Source organism: Mastomys coucha, chromosome X (assembly GCF_008632895.1).
Source record: "Mastomys coucha isolate ucsf_1 chromosome X, UCSF_Mcou_1, whole genome shotgun sequence".
NCBI lineage: Eukaryota > Metazoa > Chordata > Mammalia > Rodentia > Muridae > Mastomys > Mastomys coucha.
Genome location: NC_045030.1, coordinates 63,123,040 through 63,134,649, shown reverse-complemented (window position 1 = coordinate 63,134,649; position 11,610 = coordinate 63,123,040). Strand labels below are relative to the sequence as shown.

At 36.5% G+C, this 11,610-nt stretch overlaps 1 protein-coding gene across 1 annotated transcript in view; it reads left to right on the top strand.

Annotated features, from left to right (window-relative positions):
• Positions 1-581: 581 nt before the first annotated feature.
• The window catches only part of Fgf13 (fibroblast growth factor 13), a 517,884-nt gene continuing 506,855 nt past the window's right edge, over positions 582-11,610 (top strand). The window contains exon 1 of the mRNA XM_031362989.1: positions 582-864. The gene's annotated coding sequence lies outside the window, so the exon portion shown is untranslated. The remainder of the gene's footprint in view (positions 865-11,610) is intronic.

The following is an 11,610-nucleotide window of genomic DNA, read 5'->3' as shown; positions in this document are numbered from 1 at the left end:
ATTTCCCTCTCCACTAAAATGACCCCTTAGAACAATGAATGACAGCTACAAAGTGACTAGACACAAATTCTCCTCATCCTTTCATCCCTGGCTTGGCACAAAGGTGATGCCAATCTTAAATCTGACCAATGTGTAGATTTAATCTGCAGAACCTGCTGAACGCTTGTGTGCCTGCAAGTGCCTGTGTTGTTTATGGGAACTAGAAAAGAAAGTGAAATGGCTGCCAGTTTCTCCATTTTTTTCCTCTGATGTCATCTATGTATCACGTTACTACCATAATACAGGGGAAGCCCACTGCTGGGTTTAGTAACACTTTCCTTTCCAAAGGATCCTCCTCCTCTGAAGAGAGTGAGAGAGTGAGACAGGGTCTTCTCACCAAAATCTGTGAGCTTTGCTCCACCTCGCCACTTCGGTGCCTTCGCCTTGACAGAGCCTTGGTCCAGTAAGATGATCTGCCCACAGCTGGTCTCCTACACTTAGAACAAATTGGAAGCAGGAGAACTTGGGGAAGGAATTTGGTTTCACTAAAAATAGCTGCAATATAGACCCTGTGACTTACCACTCCTCAGAACAGTAGGATATGAACCGAACAGGGTCCACTGACCACTGAAAATCTTCTGCATTTGTCTTTCTTGCCTGAAGCCCTTAAAGCCAAGGAGAACTTTAGGACTTGAGGGTACTTGGGCCCTGATGCAGACTCTTGAAAATCTCAGAAACGCATGGTGACGAAATGACCAAGAATCTTCCTGGCCTCAGGAGTGCATGACCGTTGGCACTAGTAAAATCCAGGCCCTTTAAGCTTTGGTTCATGGTGGGACCTTGCTTGCTCCTCACCACCAGGCCCATTGCATCTCCACTTCTAAGGTAGGTGAAACCAAAATCACTGGGGGAAATGCTTCAGGAATTGAGGTCCTGTTAGGTAACACAGGGCCCAAGTTTCCTCTGTCTGTGGCAGGGAGACAAATGTCAGGGCAGGACAGAACTTACAAATGAAAAGTCTGTGCTCCTGAAACACCAACAAAGCCATGATAGCATGTGGGAATTAATTCTTTTCTTTTCACCTTCCCACCACAAAAACAAATGATTAGTCAGTGAGAAAACAAACTGTTCAACTTTCTCTCAATTTCTGTACCCAGATCTACTTTATTTCGACTATATACCTTGTACCTTTTCTCTCTTCTCCCACTACTGGGTGAATTTGAATTTGTCCCAGGGCATTGTTTATCTATATTCACCTTTTCTGCTATGTAACAGCAAAATGTAATCTAGAGTTGACCAGAAATGGGTCCCTATAGTTCAGGAAGTCCTTAGGAAACATTCATTCAAACTAAGATTCGCAAAATACTTGATTGGATTATATCTCCTTTCTGAAATGCTGCTGTTATGACAGGTTCCTGGTTTCTAGACTGTTCACAGCGATGGGCCTTGAGGAAGAAGTAGGAACTGAAGCAGAGCTGGGAATATTTAGATGAGAGGTTAGGAGCTACTGGAGAAAAATAATCAGTTTTGCTATTGGAAGGCTAACGTTGGCTTTTGAGCATTGTGCTAAGCAAACTCCTAGGCTAGATCCCTACTTGCCAATAATGATGCTTTCATAGAAATGAAAGATTATAAGATACGCTTTCTTTAAATGAAAATGACACTCTTAAAATACCAGAAAGCTTGTGGCAACAAACCTCCTAACTCAGAATTGCTTTTGTATACTTTTACAAATGAATTAGACAAACACTTAAACATTGTGTGTTTCTTCTTCCATATCTATTCTTTTTGCCTTCTATCTTTAAGATAGATAGATGTGTCCAAATAAAAAACATGAAATTTTAAACTCACAAAAATTACCCTGAATGTTATATAATCTGGTCCTCCTTAAAACATGAGTCACAATAAATGACTATCTGGTCTACCTGTGTTATTGCTTCACCTTTTCCTGCAAACTCAAAATGACCACATTTTCCAGGTTCAGCCTTCTGCTCAGTATCACATCCTACCAACACTTTCATTCAGTATCATCTTGAGGCTCATTCACTGTGCTGTAAGTCTAGGTGAAACTTGAACAGTCATAGTTATTTTTCCCATGTTACTTTTAGTGCAGCCATATGGCATTACTACCACTAGGCACAAAAATATGTAATATTTTACTAAAAGTTGTCAAGGGTTTTGCATTTACCCTAGGAAAAGCGATGGAGAATATAAATTCTTTTTTCTTTTGTTGAACAAGGAGATTTACTGCAAGTTACTTCTAAATACTGCCCTTATGCCTAGTACTTCGAATAAGTGAGTCTAATAATCAAATTCCTGTGGGGAAAGAAAACCCAACTTTTCACAAATGCATCCATCAGTAAAGAAGTGGGTCCCAAATTCAGTCTTTAACAACTACCAGGCTGGCTGGTCAGAAATCACATGGGAAGATTTGTTAGAACTTTAAAATCTGGGCTACATCCCTGGAAATTTTGACTCAGAAAGTCTGGGGTAGTGCTCTAGAAGTAGAATTTTCAGCAAACAACTCTGGTAATTCTGATGTAAAACTCAATCTGGGAAGCTCTGTGAAGGTGCAGTTCTACTAGGATTGTCTTATTTGTTTGTTTAAATATATCAATGATTTCCATTGTTTTAGAATCAAGTTACAGTCCCTTCCCACGGCATTTGTGGAAGCCCTGGCCTGTCTTTGCAATCTTACTTGCTATCATTGTCTTTACTAACTTTAAATTGAGTTAGATACTGTTTTCCATTCTGCTTTCATGCCTTGGCTGCTTCTTCCTACTATTGCCTTTGATTCCTGTGTCTTTTCTCACTTCTCTGCATCCCCATCTATATGTAATTTCCTGTGGTCTATACTGCAGTGTATATAAGAATGAGATGGAGGACTTTTCTAAACATGCTAACCCTTAGATCTCAGTTCTTGGAATTCTGAGTTAGTAGAGTTGGAGTTTTTAAATACTCCAGGGGATCTGATACTGACCTCATGTTCAGAAACACTGAACCTAGCTCAAATACCATCTCTTTACCAGATCAAAAAGCCAAACACTGCATTTTTTTTTCTCATTCGTGGTTGCTAAATTTATTCAGCTACATAATATATTATATATGCAATGGAAGTAGAAAGAAGGCTGTCTGTAAGAATAAAGAGGAATCATGGGAAGAGGAGAAGAAGATGGGAGGGTGGGAAATAAATACAATCACAATACTTGATATACTTCTATGAAAGTATCATTATGAAACTTATCACTATGTAGAATAAATAAAAGTAATAGAAATTCAATGTAAAAATATAAATTTAAAAATCAGACCAAATAGATTCCCAAGAATAAAACAACTGGGTTGAAAAATGAACATTGCTTTTAATTTCATTCAGTGTTGCCCCATTGCTTTCTTAAAAGCACATAGCAAACTCACAATTGCACTAGCAATGCAAGAGTATACTTCATTCTGCAATAGTACTATGCTGACCTTATAGCACTTTCTTTTTTAGAATGTTTTTGGGTGTGCATGTATGTGTATGCACCACGTGTGTATAAACTCACCAAACTCAGAAGAAGGATCATCACCTGAGATTAGAGGTGAAGGGAGTTGTGAGATATTATGTGGGTTCTGTCAACTGAACCTGAGCATTACAGTCTTAAAAAGCGGAAAGCACTCTTGACCACTGATCCATCCCTCCACTCCCCTTATAACATGTTGTAAATGTCATTAGTCTTATATGTAAAGTAGGCTGATGATTTACTGTTGCTGGTTTAACTGCCTTCATATTAATTTGAGTTCTTTTTTTAAAATTTATTTTTTTATTTTTTTATTCCTTTTTGACTTTTTGAGACAAGGTTTCTCTGTGTAGCCCTGGCTGTCCTGGAACTCACTCTGTAGACCAGGCTGGCCTCAAACTTAGAAATTTGCCTACCTCTGTCTCCCAAGTGCTGGGATTAAAGGTGTGAGCCATCATTGCCTGATCTTCAATTTGAGTTCTTTAGGGGAGAAAAAGTTACTTATTTAAAGCTACAGTTCTGGGGAGTGCAGCAGCTTCTTCTCCTCCCCATGCCCCTCTCACTTTGCAGGTGTTTCTTGTGTTTTCATTGTGAGCCCACCCTTTATATTATCTGTATAAACTCCTCATGTTTTTTCTAGGTACAGCTATGTTTCCAATGTTTTGTTAATCTTTTTGAATTGTGGTGATTTTGCCCAAATTCTGAAAAACTGTATGTTGTAAAATGACTTTCATGACTTCTCAGCTTGAGGGACTGGTTAAGAGGCTCTTTTCATTGCAGGGCTGTAGACATTGCAAAATGTTTGCTATTCTTTAAATTTCTCTTTACCTATATATAATTTTTATTTTAGGTAAATAAAGTTTTATTTGTTTGAAATTAATAGCTAATATTAATCCATATTGCATTTCCAATCCATCTTTGCTGAACTGAACTGAAATACCAACGTTTGTCATACTTCAAATATCTTAAATGATTGTATATGTATAACTGTGCATAATTGACTTTGTTTTTAATCACATCATTTACTTATGTACTGCTGTTATTTCATTTGATTACAATGACTTTAGATTATATTCTGATGTTTAGAAAGTATTCATTTCTTTCCCTCCCTTCGTCCCCCTCTTTTATTTTTCACACTAGTTCTAGGGCATTTATTCTTACATATAAGTATTATAATATATTATATGAATATCCTGTTTTTCTACTGCAAAAAACACGTTGGGGATTTAAATTGGAATTTGAAGATATAATATTGACACTGAGAAAATTGAAGTCTTATATCACCTCTTCTGGTTCATTCACTCATATTGCCAGGATTTGTTTTTTGTTTTTTCAAACTGGCTTGATGCTTTTCTCATTAAATTTATTCCAATATTATATAGGATATTTTCATCACTGTGAATATAATTTTATTCTATTTTCATTTCAGTGTTTATTACTTGAATAGAGAAACACTATATTGTGTGTGTGCATGTGTGTCTTAAACAATTTTATATTCTTCCATCTACCAAATTCTCTGAATCAGTTGCATAGATTTTTGATTTTTAGTTTTACAAATATAACATTAACAGATAAAGTTATCAGTATTGTTACCGATATTTACATTAGTTACTTTTCATATTTTTTATTGTCTAGAAACTACAAGACAATGATGACTAAAAACAGGGATATGAAGCATGCTTTTCTAGTTCTGATTTTTATTTTATTGAGTCAGTGCTTTCCCATTTGTGATTATATTTGGCCTCCATTTTTGGTAAATTGTCTGTACTATTTCAAGATAAGTTAATCATATTTAACTGAGAAACATATTAGGAGAGCAGCTAAATATTATCAAATGACTCTTAAATCTATATTAATATCATCATTTATATTGTTTTCTTCTTTGATGCAAGTTATTGATGCCATAACTTATGTTGAGGAGTTATTGAACCTCTGTCACATTTCCAAATTTAGTAGTATACATAGGCTAGTAATTGTCATGAAACAAACCAGTGAAACCCTCTAAAGTGTAAATTTAAATATGTATAATTTAATTTATTATTTGTGGGGCTTTTTGTTGGTCAGGGTCTGCTTGTTCTATTCTAGGCTCAGGTAAGTGATTATAATTGTGCCTGTAGGCTCTGTCTGGCTCTGTTGCTCCTGATCATAGTGCTTAGTACTACTTTTTTTCCCTAAGAAAACTCTCATTTTTCTATTAATCAAATCAATAAGGTCCATAGAGCTAGTTTCAGGGTGACTGCAGGAATATAAGAAGAAAGGAGATTGTGGCCAAGGCCTCTTAAGGCCTACATTGATTGGAAAGAGTCACAATTCTACCTCATTTTATTCTTCATGTGAACTCACTTGGCTTATTCCACAGTTAAGGCACAGGAAATGAATACCTCAGAAAAAAATTCTGAATCAAGGGAAAGATGACATATACCACATTGTAATTGGTCATAGTTTTACTTTATTGGTAAAAATCCTGGTTTGTATTTAAAATGTGAGCAGGTATATCTAAAAATCTCCTTTCACATTTTAAGACTTGTAAATATTTATTTTTTAATCTGAATTCCAAGAGGGTTATCTTCTCATTGGTTTTTCTCAAAGAACAACCTTAAACCATTTTATTAATTCTACAATGTTTGTTATTCCCTCTTATTTATTTCTTATTACATTTGTGGTTCTTTCTAAAGCATAATAAGCCAAATATTAAGCTAATTTCTCTTCTCATATTTTTTGTTTGTCAGTGCTATAAGAATGTGTAGGGTTTTTTTTCCCCTGAGAAAAGCGTTTTCTGTGCCATCTTTACTTTGGAATAAAGTGATTCATTTTTATTTCCTTCAGGTTGTTTGAAATTTTACTTTGAATTTCCTGGCATTTTATGAGTATATTTCTTACATTCCATGAGCTTTCCTTTACATAATTTTGATTATTTCAGTACTATATCTGTTGGACTCAGAGAACCTGTTTGCCATTTTTGTTTTACTGTATCTTCTTCTTCCTCCCTTTCTTAGTATTCTTTGAGATCTGTCTTCAAAGTCTCTTATTACATTGTTTACCCTCACAATTCTCATTTTTATATTTTTGCCTTTGTTCTTGCTGTTTCCTGCTGTGCTATCTTCCTGGCCAGTGTTTTGGATCTCAGCCACAATTGTCTTCTTGTATAGTTAATCTACTAACCTGTTGGTTTGGTAAATCTTACTTACCAGAAAGTCTATTTTATGCTGCTGTTGAACCTTTACATGTATTTCATTATTGGTAATGGTGGTGCTTTACAAGTTAGGACTTATTTATCCTTCCACAAAAATAGTTAAATTATTTTGTTTATAGCTTATTAAATTTGCCTCATGGTCAAGGGGGCAGCTACTCAAGTTGTAATAGGGCTTTCACTTGGTAGAAAACTAAGTTCTGAGGGGAAGAGCTTTCTCTCTAGGTTTATAGTGTCCCTATCTGTTGTTTTGATTCATTCCTTCATACCCTCTTTAAGTCTTATGTATGGCAGCAGGAACATGGGTGTGATGTTTTGTTCAGTTTCTGGTCTCCTTTTGTGAGGTCTTTATAGCGCCAGATCAATGATTTAGTTTGCATTTAACAGAGTAAGAAAGACAGCAGTTCTTTTGCCAAGACTCTCACAACATGCAGGACATAACTCATACTTAGCTGCTTCCCATAAGCTTCAATAAGTCTTTTGCTCAGGAAAGATGGGTACTATACAGTTTGTAATGAGAAACCCTGTAAGCTGAAGTTCTCACTTTCCTAGCGTCTTCTCACATGGTGGACTCTAGTTATACTGCTTCACAAGGAACTGCTTTATAACAATACAGGACTGGGGGTGAGATTCAGGGTAGGTAACTGTAATAGTTTGAATACAGTTGTAAAAATAATCACTAAAATATTATGACGTTGGGCCAGCAAGATGGTTTAGCAAGTAAATGCGCTTGCTGCCAAGCATTCTTACCTGCGTTTGTTCCATAACTTCTGGAAAAGGAGAAAACTGACTCTCACAAGTTCTTTTCTGACTGCCACATGAAATGCGAAGCCTTGAATATCGAGGCCTGTGCAACATATCACATGCACACATGTATCTCCGGCATCCATATCCACCCCATACAGATGCATACATGTATGCATTAAATAAATATAATAAAAGTGAAAGGATAGTACAATGCTAATGGATTTACTGTATTTTAGTTTGAATATATTTCTTTTAAAAGGAGGCATGAGGAGATGGAAAATACAGAAGATTCATGCTAAGCAACCAGAAAAATATCTTTAATCACTACCACTTGAATCCTAGCAGAAAACAAGAAAATAAAAATTTGTTAGAATTATATAACATTGTCAGTTTTAGTTACATAAAGTTAAGAGGAAGCAGGAACTCAGAGATTTCTGTTCATTCATGGTATCTAACCATTCATAGCACCTTAAGAATATTGAGTCTGTTCATCTAAGATTTCAGTTGCTCTCAATAACAAAGTCTAACCTATGTGGACAAAAGTTTCCAAAAAAGAAATTGTACTCTCTAACTGGAGCCATTTTCAAGGCTGATTAACTGAGTAGAACTTTGGTGATTATGAAAAGTTTAGAATGTTTTCAGGCCAGAGCCACATTTTAATTTATCTTGGTCTATCTTTAGCCTCCTCAGAGCCATCCTTTACCCACTTCTGTGTCTGACCTAACACAGTAATAGATGAAAACCTTTTGGAACGTATTAACTTAATAACCACTTTCCAAAAACTAAAATGCTTGGAGTATGACTAGACTTTGAATCCTATGGCTGAGTTTCTCTTCACAGCTGTTACTACTTACTGAATAGTTCCTTGATTTACGGCATACTTTGTTCTGTTACTACAGAAACTTCATGAAACTTCTTCCATGTTGGAACCTGGAATTTGGGAATTTGGGATTAAATATGTATTTCCCTAGGTCATGATAGCTCATATTTGTCTCTTTTGAGGCAAAAGTTATGGTTTCATCTAAATACCTAGAATACAAGGATGAGACTTCTGGGAAATGTAGTCCTTAACTTTAAGAGGAAGTGCTAAGGATAGGTAAGTTCACAGTGTAACAAGTGAAGTCATTCAGATGATGTACTAGGCATGCATGCAGTCTACCAGCTCAGTATCTCAGAAAGAAAAAGAAAGAAAAGAGGCTAGAGTTAGAGAAGTGTCTAAGGGAGCCACTGGAAAGGACTCCTCTGCACTTCGACAGTGTCATAGCCCTCTTGACTAGAAAATTTAATGTGGGGCTCAAAAATGTCATCTTCACTAACAGTAAATCCCAAGTATCACTCCTTATTGACGGATTCTTCCTGAGATCTGATGGCAATCAGAGACTTCTTGAAAATGTCAGCATAAGATTTTGAAACAAAAAATCTGAGGTGAAGCCCTGATACTGTACTGTTATTCAATATCGATGATAACATGAGCCGATAAATTGCCCATTCTTAGTTTTTTCTTTCTTTTCCTCTCTCTCTCTCTCTCTCTCTCTCTCTCTCTCTCTCTCTCCCTTCCTTCCTTCCTTTCTTTTTTTTTTCTTAGAGATAGGTCTTACAATATAGCACTGTCTTGCCTGGAACTTGCTATACAGACCAAGCGTACCTCTATTATATACTCATGGGCTTAAAAGCAAAGAACAAACCAACTTGGAAACCAAAAGTATTACTTCAAACAAAATTTTTCTTTCTAAAAGTTGACTACCTTGTGTAGGTTATTACAGTAGTGGAGCACTGGCTGGTGCAAAACTACTGGGTTACAAGCAGTCTCAAATGATGGAAAGTATAGACATAATTCTCTTGTTATTGACACAGATTGCCTTTTTTCTTATTTGTTCATATTTCAATATTTTTTCATAGTTCATTTTCCTAAAACAATTATAGCTACATGTAGCACCACTTGAATATGATATTTGTGATAGACATAAAAACCAGGCCCCTAAAATTACTACTGTAGAAAAGGTTTCAAGGAATTACTTAAGAGAGAAGCCTCAGTTCAAAGATATGAGAACATCGATCACATAAACCAGGTATGTCCAACTTGTGGTCCATAGGCCACGTACCTCCCCTGATAGTTATGACTTTAGCCCAACAAATTTGTAGATGACAATGCCATATCATAATGTTGAAAGGTTGGACACATCTGACAATCATTGAGAAGAAAAGAAAGATTTCTAACAAAGGTTTGGGCTATAAGATAGAATTTGAAAGAAGCAGGGAGAAATGTCAGAGGCTGAATTCCATAAATAAATGTGGCAACCCACCTTGAAGATTGTAGTGGGATATTTTCTTTAGGAATCAGGAACTGGGAAAGGAAAAGTGAGAAGGCATGACTGAGCAGAGTGAGTTGTTGAACTTTGAAGAAGGACAACCACATACTTGGCTAAGCAGTCATGGAGCAATTGGGTCTGTAAAAGTGTTAACATTAGTCCAGAACTCAGTTATGCAATGTGGACTCTCACATGAAGGCTATGACTTCTGGTTAAGCAGCTCTGCAACTGAGGCAACCCTGGCAGAAGTGACAGCTGGAAGATGCCCACTGACCACAATCCATACACCTGTCCATCAGCACTTTCATCGAAGTGGAATGTGAGTAGCATACCTTTGTGTTAACAATACTGCCTGGCATTGACAGAGTAACAACGCAATAGCCTGTAGGTCCTGAGAGTTCTGTTCTTTTTCAGATGTTTGAATTTCTCTCCGTGGAACTTTCAGAGGTGCTGATTATTCCAAAACATCAACTTATAGAGAGGAAGGAGCAAAAAAATTTGAAAGCAAAGACTTGAGACTTTGCCCTGGACAAGCCTCTTACTGCTTGTGTTTGCTTTGCCTTTCTGAATTTGTTCAATGATCTGAAGAATGAGGCTGATGATAGTAACACATTATTTTTTTGAGTATAAAATGGCATAATATGAATAAATATTTAGTATAGGCAAGAAACTTAGTGGTTCTGTGAACAGCATTATGAAGATGGGATCTTCATTATGCCTTTTCTTATGTGATAGAAATTGTGGTAGGCCTTGGTTGGAATAGGCATTAGGGAGTTTATCCTGAAGAGTTCCATAGAGTCCTTATCATCTGTGTGCATCTTTGTAAGAGAAATAAAGATATATCCAAACACAAATCTGTTAACAACTAAATATTAGACCCAAGATTTTTTCAAGAAAAGAAAAATCTTTTACCATTGTCAGAATAATTGCTAAAATAAAAGCAAGGACAGGACCTGAAAAACTTTGAAAAGCTGACCTGGGCCAAAGTGTTTGTTGTTTGACTGTGTCTTTAAGACTTATTTATTTTTATGTTTGTCTGATTTGCCTATGTGTGTGTACCACACATATGCCTGGTGTCCACAATAGTCAAAAGCCATGTGAGTGCTGGCAACAAAACCCAGATCCTCTTGAAGAGGAGCCAGTGATCTTAACCTCTGAGTCTTTGCTCCAGGTCCCTCTGAATGTTGAAAAAGTGGTTTAGACAGACTTTAGAATGTAGACCATGCTGTGAAATAAAGGCCAATATTGACCATTCACTCCCTCTGTCATAGGAAATTCTGAGTGCCATAGAATGATGAGAATTCTTGATGGACAGCTCATGTTTCTGGTGATATTGTTTTGAAATGTAGAATGGTAGGGGTTCTTGATGGACAGCCCTTGCTGCCCAATGATATCCATTATTTGGTAGTGTGACTGAATCTTTGAACAAACTCTATCTCAATAATTTCCCCTTCCCTGAACAATCAAGAGACAGAACACTTAAAGATGCCAGTTTCTCACAAGCATTCTGATTTGGACAATTATAATGGTACAAATGTTCAGTTTTATAGAAAGCAGAAAATCACATATCTGCTTGCTGTGGGTTGTGAAGATCTTAATGTTAAGGAACTGATAGATAAATTATTGGCATCTCCCTGTTTTACAATGTCATTCACTTCTAAAATCCAGTTTGAACGATAGCCGACAAACAGAAAGCAGAAAATCCTGGGTCCAAAGTAATCTAGGGTTCTCATTTTCTTTAATAAGAATTTGTGTAACAGAACACCCCAAAGCTGAATATTTTTAAATGATAATCATTTTTGTCATAATTGTGTGGATTAAAAACCTGGACAGAGCTGGGCAGTGGTGGCTCACGCCTTTAATCCCAGCACTTGGGAGGCAGAGGCAG